A 16,426-nucleotide genomic window follows, 5' to 3' on the forward strand; every position below is an offset into this window, starting at 1 on the left:
CCTCTTGTTTGTCTTTAAAACGAGCTGAAAAGACAGCAGATATGTAAACACGACCCTAGGTGTTGACTCAGCACTCCCTGCAAAGCTGGGTCTCTACGGGTAAGCATGCATCTTACGGTTTCGTTGTAAAATACCATCACTCTTCCTGCCTGAAAACTGAGGAATTTTGTAAAGTATCTCCAATAACAACAATAATCCAGGAAACAGATTTCGAGACGGATCAGTGCCAAGTGGGGGGTGGTGGAAAGGGACAGGTGGGAGGAGGGGCGTGTGCCTCTTTCTTACCCACGAAGGGCGCACGTTAGCCTAACCGCGGTCGCATCGAGGTCCCGCACAGGACCCGTCTCCTCTTGGGAACTGTCGTCCACCTTCTAGTTGTTTTAAACGGTTAGCATCAGGTCTTGACTGCAGACCTTCCAAAGACTTCGAGAGACACCTCCCTCACCAGAGGCCCGGCACCCGCTGTGTAACTTTGGGCAGGACAGGAGTGCTTTTGTTTTAACACGCGTTCTGTTTGTGAGTAGTAACAGACTCTATTGATGTAAAACCATAGCTGTGATCATGTGGAGAAATCAAATAAATCCTTTAAAACTCTCGGGTTTTTACTGTTTCTGAAAAGCCCAGCTGTTTCCCTATTGAGCAGACACAGAGAGCTCTCCAGGTGACCAGCGTGGCCCGTCCTCATCATGACTGCTGTGGGCAGTAGCTCTCCTGGAAGGTGTCGGTCTGGCTCTCATCGAGGGTGCTGGTATATGAGACTCAAAGGTACATGTCACAACATAGGCACGGATGGTGTCAAAGGTATTTAATTTTTTTTAATGTCTATTTTTTTTTTTTTTTTTGAGAGAGAGAGACAGGCAGAGCTCGAGTGGGGGAGGGGCAGAGACAGAGGGAGACACAGAATCCAAAGCAGGCTCCAGGCTCTGAGCTGTCAGCACAGAGCCCTGTTCGGGGCTCGAACCCACAAACCGTGAGATCATGACCTGAGCCAAAGTCTGACACTTAACTGACTGAGCCACCCAGGCGCCCCATCAAAGGTAGATATAATTTCTAGCAACCTGCAGCCAATTTGAGGGCTTCCATTGAGTTAGAGAGGAGATGGGTCCTTTGGAGTGTTGACATGGACTGGGAATGACGTGGGGGAACCAGTCCTCAAATGGTTGAGGAGAGGTTATTTTACGAGGTCAAAGCAGCCCGTTCTCCCACGCGATGATTAATGCGATGTGCAAAAACCAGGAAGGTGAGGGGCACCTGGGTGGCTTAGTTGGTTGAGCATCTCACTCTTGACTTTGGCTCAGGTCATGATCCCAGGGCCGTGGGATCGAGCCCCATCAGGCTTCGCCCTGAGCGTGGAGCCTGCTTGGGATTCTCTCTCCGTCTGCCCCTCTCCCTGCTCACATGCGCTCACTCTCTCTCTCTCTTTAAAATAAAAAATAAAAACAAGAAAAGGAACCCAGGAAGGTGAATTCTGCTTTACCTGTGAGAATGGGATTGGCCTGTGCGATTTCTCCTTTCCTGGAACCAAATTCAGCTCCAGGGAATGCTACCTTAAAGTTTCCGTTTCATTCCATAAAGTGAAGCAAAACCGGTAGATCTAATTTGTGGACAAGAAAAAAGAAACTAGCTGTGGCCTGCCCTTCATAGAGAAGTGAATTGTGATCGAAAGATGTTCTCTGATTTCTGCAGCTCGGCAGTCATTCCTTTCCCAGCTGGTGAGAGGCTCTTCAGCAGGTGAGGCTGGTTACTGAAAAGCCCGAGACACTGAGCTCTGGTTTTGTCTGGTGCCACCATTCACGGGGCTGCACTCGCCAGCTGCTTGGTGTAGGTGAGCGGCTAGGCCAGTGCTTCGAGGTGATGATTCTCGGTTTTGTGTTGTCTCCCCCGCCCCCACCGACAGACTGTGAGCCCCGTGGGGGCCAGCGCTGCATCTGATGCACTTCTCTGTGTCCGAGGACCAGCACAGGACTGTCAGATGTCAAAGCGCATCTGAAAACAAACTGATGGTTGCAAGGAGGAGTGGGGTGGCGGGGGGGGGGGGTGGATGGTGGTCACAGCAAAACCACTGGCTGATCCTAGCGTATCATCATCATGGAGTGCCCGAGGGGGCTCAGTCGGTTAAGCGTCCAACTCTTGATTTCGGCTCGGTCATGATCTCAACAGTCTGTGAGTTCGAGCCCCACATCAGGCTCTGTGCTGACAGCTCAGAGCCTGGAGCCCGCTTCGGATTCTGTGTCTCCCTCTCTCTCTGCCCCTTCCCTGTTCACGCTCTGTCTCTCTCTGTCTCAAAAATAAATTTAAAAAAAAACATTAAAAACGTTTTGGAAAAAAAATAAGAAAATGTTCCTTTGCGTGGCCTTCGCAAGGCCTGCATGATCTGGCCCCATCACCCTCACTTTCCCCTTGCTCTCCAGCCTTTCAGATGCCCAGACAGCCTGTGTCTCCTCCTGCCACTGGGCCTGTGCAGGTGTGTTCTCTCCCTTCCCCCAAAGGTGGGACGCTTTTCCTTGCATCTTTGTTCAGTCAGCTCCCGTTTCATCTAAGAAACTTTTTAGTTCAGCCATTGCTCCCGGTGAGATGCGTTCCCCGTGGTTGTATATTCAATGGTGTGATCGTTTTGCGACAGCAGAGGTCACGAGGTCAGGACAGTGGGTACTCTTGCGCCCTGCCGTAATCTCAACCCGAGGCACGAGCAGAATGGCCGTACATGTTTGTTGAATGAATAGATGAACACCATAGGACCAAAGATGAAATTTAGTGCTAAAACACATGATGCAAGTTAGCGGCTGAGAATGAGCTCGGGGCCTGGGGAAGCGGTGTGGGGCCCACGGGCTGGGGAGAGGCCGACTGGGCCTACTGGCATGCCTCGTTACTTCCAGGAGCACTTGAGGCAGCGGTTGGAGGCTATTATGTTTTAGACCTCGCCAAATGTGTTTTAACATTTAGAGCATTTGGAAGGAATAGATCCATACAAAGCAGGGGAAAACATCACCCACAATCCTACCACCGGCTTCTCCGCACATGTATTCTCAGCTACCTGGTTCAGATCTTCTACGTGTGTCCCAAAGGGTTTGTTAAGTGTTATTTGGTGCCCACCATGACAAACAGTTCACCATCAAAAAAACGTGTAGGAAATGCCAGATTAGACAAAGTGAAACTGGCCTTTTACTACAGGACTTCTCAGAGCCTTTGAAAGGATGATGTGCGTTGTGAATCTCTGAAAGCTAGACAGTCTGTGCCACGTTTCCTAGGCTTACTGCGGAGCTGTTGCATTCTACGGCATACGGTTTAGTACAAGTTTGTATGTGTAAATTGTATTCTTTTTTCCCCTTAGTGCGAAAGACTCGACCAGTTTATAACGTCTGCATGATGGCCCATCGTATGGATGTCCCATGATGTACTTGACAGACAGATAGTGTTATTTTGGTGAACAAGGAACAAACAGAAGAAAATAATAGTTTCTGAGTGGATTTGGTGAGTGGCTTCTGGTGATTCTGGTAAGGATTTGAGACCCGGATCAGACCCCTGAATCTAGCTTCAGTGCTGGGTTCCTGGGGTGAACGTCGGCACCGTTTTGGTAGCCACGTGGCAGCTGAGATGCCGCTCCAGTCAGTGTATTGAAGTCAGTGCTCACTACCCAAGGGGACCCATCCCACTTCTCAGCACAGAATGGGCTGTAATAAAGATTTATTGGCCGGCTGATGGTAGGTATGTCGTGAGGGCCGATTCCCCCGTTTCTAATGTGCAGCTTCATGTTAAGGCATTTCTCGAGGAATCTTTTCTTCCTTTCCTGTTATTTGCAACCGTGCTCTACCCCTACCTCCAGCGTGACCAGTGTTACTCCTCATCTCCCATGGAGTTAGCAGGGAGGAAACCGTTCCACGATAAAAATGCCAGCGGGTAATCCCAGCCACCTCAGTTGAGATTTGGCCCCACATCCTTTAAGAACTGTTCAGGAAAAGGGGCGCCTTGGTGGCTCGGTCGGTCGAGCGTCCAACTTCGGCTCAGGTCGTGATCTCACGGTCCGTGGGCTGGAGCCCCGCATCGGGCTCAGGGCTGACAGCTCAGAGCCTGGAGCCTGCTTCGGATTCTGTGTCTCCGTTTCTTTCTGCACCTCCCCCGCTTGCGCTCTGTCTGTCTGTCTCTCTCTCTCTCTCTCTCTCAAAAATAAATAAACATTAAACAAAATTTTTAACAAGAACTGTTCAGAGGATACCTGGGTGGCTCTGTTGGTTAAGCATTTGACTTCAGCTCAGGTCATGATCTCACAGCTTATGAGTTCAAGCCCCACGTCAGGCTCTGTGCTGGTAGCTCAGGGACTGGAGCCTGCTTCAGATTCTCTCTCTCTCTCTCTCTCTCTCTCTCTCTCTCTCTCTCCCCCTCCCCTGCTCACTCTCTGTCTCTCAAAAATAAATTTAAAAATTAAAAAAAAAAAAAGAACTGGGGCGCCTGGGTGGCTCAGTCGGTTAAGCGTCCGACTTCGGCCCAGGTCATGATCTCGCAGTCCGTGAGTTCAAGCCCCGCGTCGGGCTCTGTGCTGACAGCTCAGAGCCTGGAGCCTGTTTCAGATTCTGTGTCTCCCTCTCTCTGACCCTCCCCCGTTCATGCTCTGTCTCTCTCTGTCTCAAAAATAAATAAACGTTAAAAAAATTAAAAAACAAAACAAAACAAAAAAAGAACTGTTCAGGAAAAGAATAAATAAAGTCACTTGTAGCTCAGACCTACCGTTTACCAGGGAAGTTTACTGACGTTTCAATGAAAGGTCAGTGGGAAAATAAACATCTTCGACTAGAAGAGCTGACATCAAGCCCCAAATCAAAATATATAAATCCAGGCGGAGACTGCATGGGAAAGAGAAACTGGTGCCATCCTAATGGCGGTAAAAACGGGCCACATCTAGGGCTCATGCCCATCAGGAGAGAGACCCACCTTGCTTGGAGAAATGCTGAGAGAAGGCTTGAGACCTGCTGGAGTCAAAAGGAAGAGATATGGAAAGGTTTGGACCCAGAGGCGACAGAAGACACTGCTGGAGAACAGGGAGCACCTTAGAAATAGATTTCCCTTGGAGGTGTGGCAGTGAAGGAAAAGAAGGAGCTAAGAGAAGAGCCCTCTTCAAGCAAGATGCTGTCAAAGAATCAGAAGACGTCAAAAAAAAAAAGTGTCTTATTAAAGGAAATGCAATTCAAACACATAAAGCATGCATACAAAGTACTTTCAGAAGAAAACTTGGAAAACTGTTCAGCAAATAAAAATACGCAATACATGCAATCCGGATAAAAAGCCAAAAGCAGGGGAAAATTGTAACAGCATCCCCATCACTAGTTAGGTATAAACAAGCAGCATCACATGAAGGAGGATTGCAAACCGTAGCGTCCCGAGCTCAGAATAGAAATGGACAAGTACCAGGTGCAAAGGGAGCTCACTGAACTCAGGGAGAAAACTGAAGAAAAACACAAAATTATCTCACATGCCCAAAGGAGAGCAGATACAACAGAAAGTATGGAAACAGACACCAAGGATGGCAATAAAAGGACTCAAGAAAATGAAACTGTAGGGAGGCGTTAGAGATCAGAGAGGAAGCATAAATTCAGCAGATGGAGAAAAGAGTGGTTAACACTCATATAAGTGAAATCCTAGAAGAAAAACAAAATAATGAAATAGACCTAAGATGTAACACTATAAGTGAAGACGATGTCCTGTGATAAAAAGCTGAGACTTCATCCTGAAAGAGTCCACTATGTCCTTGGGAAAAAGCAAACCCAGAGTTACCAGTTCTGAAAGACATATCGTGGGAAAACTTAGTGAACTTTGAAGATAAAGAAGAAAGTCGCTGGATCTTCAGGCCATAAAATCAGGTCAGATAAAAAGAAAGGAAAATCGTATTGGTCTCAGGTTTCTCAAAATAACATGTAAATCAAGATAACAGAGAAGCAACATTTTAAAAAAGACACGAGGAAAGGCGTGAGGCAGGGATTTGGTATCCAGCCAGGCTGGCTTTCAGGTTCCAGGGTCTAGACGAGTAGCTTCAAACTGGTTTTGAAATACAAGAGTGAGTATACTATTTATGAGTCCTTTCAGGAGGGATCTTTTAGGACAAACCATCCATCCGAGAGATTTGACAAATTTGGGCAAAAGGACTGATGACGAGCACTGGATTTACTTAAATGTAGATCTAAAACATAATGGATAAGGATGAATGAATACCACACCATGTCACGTGCCAAGACAAGTAGACATAACACAGTGTTTTAATGGGAGGGGAAAGGGGAGAGAAGAAAGAGTAGAAGAAACTTATTCACTGCTGTCTTGTTAAAGCATGAGACTTAGACGATATTATTGAAACCTGGTGAAGCCAAATATAAAAGTTAGGAAAAAAGGGGACTAAGAACATTATTTGAAGGTGTTATTATAAGGATAATCCCTAGGACAAAAATGTGAGCCTTCCTAAAAATAACCCCAAAACAAAGCAAAAAGGGTGGGGGGCGGGGAGAGAGAAGAGACTAGACCTTAGCGCGAAGGATACACAGTAACAGGATACACCCAGAAACTGTAAAACATAAGCACAGAACAAGACCAAACGTATCACTTGTATCAAGAAATGTAAATATGCTTAGATCCCCGGTAAGATTTTAAGATTGGCTCCTGTGCCACTCAGCTATTGCCATAATAATTCTGTGTGGCCAATAACCCCAAAAGTCAGCAGCGTTAAACAATAAATATTTATTCCTCACCCGAGCATCTGCAGATTGTTTGGAATTTCCTCTGATCTAGCCTGAGCTCGGCTCTGAGCTTCAGTCTGGGTCTAGGTCTGCTCCATGTGTCCCTCATTCTCCTTGGACCACTGCCTATTTGAGGCATGTCCTGGCCACAGCAAAAGGACAGAGTACAAGAAGGCAAGCCCAACAGTGCTCACATTTCCAAACTTTGCTCATGCAATGTCCACTAAAACCCAATCGAGCATAACAACTCCATGCCCAGTCCCAAAGTCAAAGGGTTGGAAAGTATACCCTGCCTTTCATGAAGTCAAGGTAAGGGTATAGAACACCACTATAGTCAATCTATCCCAGATCACAGAGCAAAGCCCAACCAACTCTATGCCAATCCACTCTAGGCACACCCAACATAAACATTCAGAAAGGCTAAACATGAAGCAATGGATAGGCACAGGCAAATGCAAGCCAAAAATGGCACGGGGGAGAAATTACAATCTTGGTATCTGACAAGGTGGAATTCAGCCTCAAAAACAATAAATGAGATGAAGTGACTTAATGCTAAAAGCTACAATTCCCGGTGAACACATGATAGGTAAGAGTATCTATGCATCAAATAACACAACAGCAACCCACAAAAAGCAAAAACTGTAGAGATGCAAGAATAAATAAAAACATATTAATAACCGGTTAACCCACCTTTCTAAATCCAAGACAAGTTAAGAGGACAAAGATAAAAGTTTCATCCAGACAGATACGGAACTTCATATCCTGATAGCAGAGAAAAATGCCTTCTTTTCAAGCACAAATGGAACATTCATGAAAGTTGGCCTTCTATTAAGCCACAGAGAAAACTTTAATATATTCCATAAGGTAGAAATGATACAAACATATTCTCTAATCACAATGCAGTAAAACCAGAAATTAACTGTATAATCAAAGAGTCCCTTCCAACTGGAAATGTAATTAATTCTCTATTAGATTACTCTTGGATCGAAAGACGAATACAAACTAACTGTAGGATCTCTTTAAATATGATAAAACCTTTATTTGAATCAAGGGGAAATTACCTTGACAAAAAATGAAAGAATGAAAAGAAACATCAAGCTCAAAATTAGGAAGGGAACAAAGGAAACTAAGCAGAAAGAGCAAATAATAGAAAAATATTAGAAAACTGTCACAGTAGACAAACTGAGAGTTGACCAAGTCAAGCTGAGAAGAAAGCACAAACACACCAAAGAAGAGGGAAGCAACTATTGAAAAAAAGGAAACTTTTTAAATCTGAATTCCATTGTAGTTAACATCAGTGTTATATTAGTTTCAGGAGTACAATATAGTGATCAAGCAGTTCCGTACATCACCCAGTAACCCATTCCCACCCCCCCCCCCCCACCTCCCCTCAGGTAGCCATCGGTTCTCTATAGTTAAGAGTCTGTTGCTTGGTTTTTTCTCCTTCACTCATTCGTTTCACTTCTTAAATTCTGCATAGGATTGAAATAATATGGTGTTTGTCTTTCTCTGACTTATTTCACTTAACATTATACTCTCTAGATCCATCAATGTTGTTCCAAATGACAAGATTTCATCCTTTTTGTGGCTGAACAATATTCCATTATATATACATACCACATCTTCTTTAGCCATTCATCCATCCATGGACATTTGGGCTCTTTCCATAATTTGACTATGGTAAATAATGCTGCAATAAACACAGAGGTGCACTAGTGTTTTCATATTCTTTGGGTAAATACCCAGTAGTATGATTACTGGATCATAGAGTAGATCTAGTTTTAATTTTTTGAGTTTTAGTTTTCCGCAGTGGCTGTACCACCTTGCATTCCCACCAACGGTGCAGGAAGGTTCCTTTTTCTCCACATCCTGGCCAACACTTGTTGCTTCTTGAGTTTTTTATTTTAGCCATTCTGACAGATGTGAGGTGGTATCTCACTGTGGTTTTGATTTGCATTTCCCTGATGATGAGTGATGATGAGCGATGATGAGCATCTTTTCATGTGTCTGTTGGCCATCTGGATGTCTTCTTTGGAGAAATGTCTGTTCATGTCTTTTGCCCATTTTTTAGTTGGATTATTTGTGGGGGTGTTTTTGTTTTGTTTTGTTTTGTTTTGTTTTTTGGTGTTGAGTTATATAAGTTCTTCATTTATTTTGGATACTAACCCCTTATCGGATGCATCATTTGCAAATAGCTTCTCCCATTCAGTACATTGTCTTTTAGTTTTGTTGACTGTTTCCTTTGCCATGCAGAAGGTTTTTATTTTGATGTAGTCCCAATAGTTTTGTTTTTTGGTTTTGTTTTTTGTTTGTTTGGTTTTTGGTTTTTTGTTTTGGGGGTTTTTTGTTGTTATTGTCGTTGTTGTTTTTGCTTTTGTTTTTCTTGCCTCAAGAGACATATCTAGAAAGATGCTGTTATAACCAATGTCAGAGACGTGACTGCCTGGGCTCTTTCCTAGGATTTTTATGGTTTTGAGTCTCACATTTCAGTCCTTAATCCATTTTGAGTTTATTTTGCATATGGTATACACATACTGTGTATGGTCCAGTTTCACTCTTATGCATATAGCTGTCCAGTTTTCCCAGCACCACTTGTTAAAGAGATTATCTTTTTCCTATTGGATATTCTTGCCTTCTTTGTCGAAGTTAATTGACCATATAACCATGGGTTTATATTTGGGCTTTCTCTTCTGTCCCATTGATCTATGCATCTGTTTTTGCACCACTACCATACGGGTCAGATTACTACGGCTTTGTAGTATAACTTGAAATCTGGACTTGCGATAGCTCAGGTTTTCTTTTTCTTTTTCAAGTTACTTTGGCCATGTGGCGTCTTTTGTGGCTCCATACACATTTTAGGGTTGTTTTCTCTAGATCTGTGAAAAAAATGCTGCTGGCATTTTGATAGGGATTGAATTAAATCTGTAGATTTATGGACATTCTAACAATGTGTGTTCTTGTAGTCCATGAGCATGGAATTTCTTTCCATTTGTATTGTCTTCAGTTTCTTTCATCAGTGTTTTATAGTCTTCAGAGTATAGGTCTTTCATCACTTGGGTTAAAGTTTATTTCTAGGCATTTTATTATTTTGGGTGCAATTGTAAACAGGATTCTTTTCTTAATTTCTCTTTCTGCTGCTTCATTATTCGTGTATTGAAAGGCGATGGATTTCTGTACAGTGGTTTTATATCCTGCAACCTTACTGAATTCATTTAGCAGTTCTAGTAGTTTTTTGGGTGGAGTCTTTAGGGTTTTCTATATACAGTTTCATGTCATCTGCAAGTAGTGAAAATTTGACTTCTTCCTTACCAATCTGGATGCCTTTTATTCCTTTTCTTGTCTGATTGCTGTTGCTGTGGCTAGACCTTCCAGTACTATGCTGAATTAAAGTGGTGAGAGTGGACATCCTTGTCTTGTTCCTGACTTAGAGGGAAAGCTCTCAGTTTTTTTCATCTTTGAGTGTGATGTTGGTTGTGGGCTTTTCACCTAAGGCCTTTACAGTGTTGAGGTATGTTCCCTCTAAATCTACTTTGCTGAGGGTTTTTTTTTTTTTTATCATGAATGGATGTTGTACTTTATCAAATGCTTTTTCTGCATCTATTGAAATGATCATATGGCTTTTATGAAATGAAGGATGTTTTTTGATATGATGCTACTTTGAACAACTTTCATGCAAATACTTCTGAAAAACCCAGACAATATTGATAATTAGCCAAAACTGACCTCAGGAGAGAGAGAAATCTTATGCAGACACATTCCCATAAGAGAAATAGAAAAAGTAACAACCTGCCGGGCCCATAAGGTTTCATAGGGGAATTATTCCAAACCTTCAAATATCAGATGATCTCAGTGCTACTTAAGCTATTTCAGATTATAGCAGGAAAACTTCCAAATTATTTTTAAGAAGTTAACTCTAGCAATGTTTCCTAAACCTGAGAAAAGTTGCATAAATATAAGACCATCTATGCAAAACTGTGAGTGAAATAATGGCAAACCTCCAATGGCAGGTTAAATGTAAGCTAATGTACTTCATGACCAAGTAGGGGTTTACTTCAGGAATGCAAGGATGATTCGATATCAGGAAAATCACTAACACAATCTATAATTTTAATTGAAATGAGAATAAAAATCATATCACCTCGAGATGCCTGGGTGGCTCGGTTGGTTAAGCATCTGGCTTTGGCTCAGGTCATGATCTCCCGGTTCATGGGTTCAAGCCCCGCATCGGGCTCTGTGCTGACAGCTCAGAGCCTGGAGCCTGCTTCAGATTCTGTCTCTCCCCCTCTGTCTGCCCTTACCATGCTCATTCATTCTCTCTCTCTCCCTCTCACTCTCTCTCAAAAAAAAAAAAAAAAAAAATGATCCCAAGGTTGTGGGATCAAGCCCCACATCAGTCCTCATGCTGAGTGTGGAGCCCGCTTAAGATTATCTCTCTCTTCGGGTGCCCCCTCGCCCGCTTACGCTCGCTCTCTCTATAAACTAATTAATGGCAACAATGTATGTTTCTCAGTAGGTTAAGGGTTGGCTGGGCAATTCTTCTGGTCCCAAGGCCCAGTCTCATTGGAGAAATGGTTGTGACCCACCAAACAGTGGTGAATTGTGCTGGTTACTCCAGGCCCCAGCTGGCCCAGTCACAGGCTGAGGCTGGCAGGCAGGAAATCCCCCGCCAGGGCGCTGGCCCACGATGGGGGACTAGAAGTCAGAATTCACACTCAGAGAAACTGCTCCTTCTGGGGTCAGGCAGGCCAAAGCAGCTGCAGTGCAAAAAAAAAGCGATGGATGTGCAACGCAACCCTTCCTCCCACAGCTGCCCCGCTCCAGTATCCTCTACTGCTGAAGACGGGCTCCATTATCACAGAATAAGGACTGAAGAATAGATTTGGAGCTGACAGAAGAAATCGGCAACTCCCATGTTCACCCCCTTTGGCTACTCGGCTTTCCGTGTGCACCTTCCTACCCGCATTTGGACTTCGGCACAGCAAAACAGCTCTGTGTTTCCGCCTCCTAAGATACAACCACACTTCAGAGATGTGGAGTTTCTCACCTTCTCCCCAGAGTGAGGAGCTGCACAGTAGAAGCGGTCCTCGGATCCATTGTGGGCCACGTTAATGACCCTCAAATTGTCAAAGCTTCACAGGAAATTCTGTTCCCTAAAGGCAGAATTGTAAAGTTCACCTCCAACAACTTGTAAATAAAGTGAAAAAAACAAAAACAAAAACGGGAAGGAGGAGAGTGAAGACAGGAACAGCATACGCAAACAAACACCCACAGATGGCAAGGAAAGAGAAAATGCACAAAGCGAACTGCAGTCCTCAGTTCTGAAATTGATCGGGAGGCTGTGTTTGGCATCCATGGCTTCCTTCTTCCATTGCCGATTCCATGCGTCCCCTGCCCTCGGGCCAAATTTCAGCTGGTCAGAGTGGACTGACAAGCCATCGTTCCTAGACGGTGGGAGTCTTCCAACTGTCCTGCCTGTTTGGGTTGCCATAGCTTCTCATTAACCATTTCTTTTGGGTGTGGAAGCACTAAGAGGCGCCCCCAGAGAACCCCTTGGTTGCAGACCTTCTTGCCCCATTGTGTAGCAGCAACCCAATGCCCCCTTGGTAATTGGGGTCAATCCATCCAGCAAGTGGAATAAACCCTTTTGCTTCCTGTTGTTGTTGTTAATTCTATTGGGGGGGGGGGGGGGTTTTGTTTAATTCTATTTGGGGGGGGCATATAAAGTACCTGGTTCAAAAGTCAAAACCACATAAGAAGGCATTTTAAGGAAATCACGCTTCGATCTCCACTCCTTCTAGCCTTATTTCACTCCTCACTGCTCCACAGGTAACCGTGTTTACTAGTTTCTAGATGTATCATTCCAGTGTTCCGTTGTGCAAAATTAAGCCAAGACACATAATTTCCCAGCCTTGCCTCCGCAGAAGACAGCACACTGTGCACACTGTTCTGTGTCTTGCATTTTCACTCATAATCGCTCCATTATTACCACTTTATTGACAGTTCCACATCCACCCTCCTCGCCTTGCTCTGGGATAATAGACCTGGGTTCTATATTTGCCACCTCGCTTGATGGTGAGCTTTGTCGATAGAGGGCGCTGGAGGGACACTGCCAGAGGAAGGAGATTTCTTCCAGGTTCTGGTGAGTTTCTTGTTTGCGCGGCAGGTAACTCAGTTTTTCCTGTTTGCAGGTTGCAGCTGACAATGCCCTGCGATGTGATAGGAAGTATGCAGCGTTACCTTTTGCCAAATGGTTTACCCTGAATCTTGCCAAACATTTAGACTTAACTTCTAATACGGCAATAATAGGGGATAGAAGGGTTAGATGTAACCATGATGGGAAAAGAATTAGGTCTAAAATGTGCGGAAAATTTAAAAAAAAATTTTTTTTTTGTTAATGTGTATTTATTTTTGATTTTTGACAGAGAGAGACAGAGCATGAGCATGGGAGGGGCAGAGAGAGAGGGAGAATCTGAAGCATAACATGTGGGGAAAATTTTTTTAAATGTGGGGCCACGGGGCTAGAGTCTTCAAAAAGTTAATGTTGCCCTATCCTTCCTTCTTCCGCTTTCCAGGGAAATACAATCCAAGGGTCATTACACAGGGGCCAAGCAAGACAGGTGTTCAGGGGCTCCTTGGTGGCTCAGTCGGTTAAGCGTCTGACTCTTGATTTCAGCTCAGGTCTTGATCTTGTGGTTCTTGAGATCGAGCCCTGCATTAGGCTCCACACTGAAGCACAGAGCCTGCTTGGGATTCTCCCTCTCTCCTCTCTCTCTCTCTCTCTCTCTCTTTCAAGATAAATAAACTTAAAAAAAAAAAAAAAAAGACAGGTGTCCAGCCAGGCTTGGAGAAGGACAGGCTTGGAGAAGGAGACTGGAGGCCTGGAGCGAGGTGGTGAGGAGGGCATCCATGTGGCGGGGGAGGGGGCGTGCAGCCACCTTATGAGCGTGTTAACAGATGAGTTGGATCAAAACATAGGAGAGGAGAATAAAGTGGCGGTAGCAACGGACATTGGTTGCATGGAAGGAGACTGACAAGCAAATTAGTTAAGACTAATGGGAGCCAGGCTTCTCATTGTCAGAGAAGGGAGTTACAAATATGGAAAGAGAGAAATCAAGAATGAACCCCACAGGGATGGACTGAAATTGGACAATTGGAGTGTATTTGTTATTTTTTTAAGTTTTATTGATTTAAGTCATCTCTACACCAACATGGGGCTCGAACTCACAACCCAGAGATCAAGAATCACATGCTTTTCCACCTCAGCCAGCCAGGCACCCTTGTATTAGCTATTTGTTGTTGCATAAGAATTACCTTTAAAACTTAGCCGCTTCAAACAAAACATATTTTTGATCCCCCAGTTTCTGTGGGTCAGAAATGCAGGAACCGCTTAGCTGGTGGTCCTGGCCCCTGGTTTCTCACAAGGTTGCAGTCACAGTGCCAGCCAGGGCCACAGTCATCTCGAGGCTTGACTAGAGCTTTCAAGCTCACTTATGTGGCTGTTGGCCAGGGGACTCCGCTCTTCACCATGTGGCCTTCTCCATAGCACAACTCCCAGCATGGCAGCTGGCTTCCCCCTACAGTGGGTGATCTAAGAACCGAAGCAGTGCCACATTGCCTTCTAAGACCTAGTCTCAGTGACACAGGGTCACTTCTGCCTTATCCTGTTCATTAGAAGCCATCACTAAGTGCAACCCATATGCAACGGATGGAAATCACACTGGGGTAAGAATGGGGACCATCCTGAAGGCTGCCTGTCAATGTCTACCCTCTAGTCTGCAATGATTCCTGTGGGTCCCACATGCAAAATATGCTCACCCTTCTTCCCCAAATCTCATCCCAGTGTAGCACCCGCTCAAAGTCCAGGATCTTGCCATCCAGGTGCAGATAAGACTCTTCAAAGGCAGTTCCTTTGACTCATGAACTGAAGACACAAATTATCAGCCCCTCCCCACCCCACCCCTTAAAGTACACACACCAACGCACAAATGGTGAGATATAGGCGTAGGATAACTGTTGTAGACCTATTCATAAAGGGGGAAAATGGGAGGCACACCGCAGTCAGTGGTCTAAGACAGTTTGAAATGCAGCCAAGAAAATATTGGGAGCTCACTGACTGGGATTCAGTTCTATTCCTGCCCAGGAGTGACTCTCCATGGCTCTTTGCTCCTCCCTCTGGGGCATCTTTCCTTTTTCGTGAAAGGTAGTAGTATGTGTTTGCAGCTGTGTGATTTGCTCCACCTGTTTTCTTCCAGTAGACTTCTGGATGCCCAACAGCCTCTCTTCATTTCTTACAGTCTCTGTGCCTTTCAGACAAGGACGTGAATCCCAGGAGGCAGGGTCATCAAGGACCATCTTGGAGACTGGCTACCACTCGGCGTGAACTCAAGGTTTTTTCAATATAGAAAGATAAATGATAGGAATAAATAGAGATGTAAATAGGTTAGAAATACGTATATTCCCTGTGTCCACTGACAGGAATTGGGAACAGTGAGACTTCAGTAGCCGCAAGTGCACTTAGTGCCCAGATCTTGGCTTCTAAATGCTATTCTCTATGAACAGGAGCCAGGGCTCCAAGGGGTAATGACTGATTCCAGGACGAGGGCAGGGAAAATACAAGATGAGTCTGGAGCACTTCATTGTGCCAGAAAGTAAGGACATGCTCAAAATGACACAGGAGCCAGCTCGAAAGGGCTCCTACTGCACAAATACGGGATAATTTGAGTTTTAAAATAAGTAATTATAGTAATGATTATAAAAATCATTGGATGCAATAGGAATCTGTATTATCAAGTTAAAAATGAATTAATTAAACATCTGATAAGGATTGGGATATTTACATAGTCCAAAGTACCAGGGGCACCTGGCTGGCTCAATCAGTGGAGCATGTGACTCTTGATCTCAGGATTGTGAGTTCAAGTCCCGCATTGGGTGTAGCGATTACTTTTAAAAGAATGTACTTTCCTACCACCCTTATGTTTATTTCAGCATTATTTACAGTAGCCAAGATACGAAAGCAATCCAAGTGCCCATCCATAGATGAATGGATAAAGAAAATGTGGCATATATATGTGTGTGTATATATATATATATTTATATATAGATATATATATAGATATATATATATATGTGTGTGTGTGTGTGTGTATATATGTGTGTATACGTATATACACACATACACAAAATACAGTGGAGTACTACTCAGCCATTAAAAAAAAGCATTGAAATCTTTCCATTTGCAACAACATGAATTGATCTAGAGGGTATCTTACTAAGCATAGTACTTTCCCACAACATACTTATTTGTTCCAATGGGAAAAAGACCAACCTTTCCGTGAGTAAGCCTGGCAGGTGCCACCTAAATCATGCGCCAGCCAGGAAAATGCAACGAGAAGAAAACACAGCGTTGTTTTCGTGTGATATTCTTGTCAAAGATGCTTGTTCTGACTCTAATGATGAGGTGTCAGATGAAGCCACTTTGAGGGACATTCTACAAAATCGCTGGCCTGTAGGCTTTAAAAATATGGAAGTAAAACAATCGAAGGTATGAAAGTAAAGGAACGACGGGGGCGTTTTTCTAGATTGAAGGAACTAAATGCAACCCGTGGTTTGGGGCTTCATTCTTTTTGCTGGGAAGGTCTTGCTGGGATGGTAGGAAAAAGCCTGAAGGAGGTCCGAGGATTAGATCGTGGTACCGCATCAAAGTTAGCATC

The sequence above is a fragment of the Panthera leo genome, chromosome A2 (genome assembly GCF_018350215.1).
Source record: "Panthera leo isolate Ple1 chromosome A2, P.leo_Ple1_pat1.1, whole genome shotgun sequence".
NCBI classification, from domain to species: domain Eukaryota; kingdom Metazoa; phylum Chordata; class Mammalia; order Carnivora; family Felidae; genus Panthera; species Panthera leo.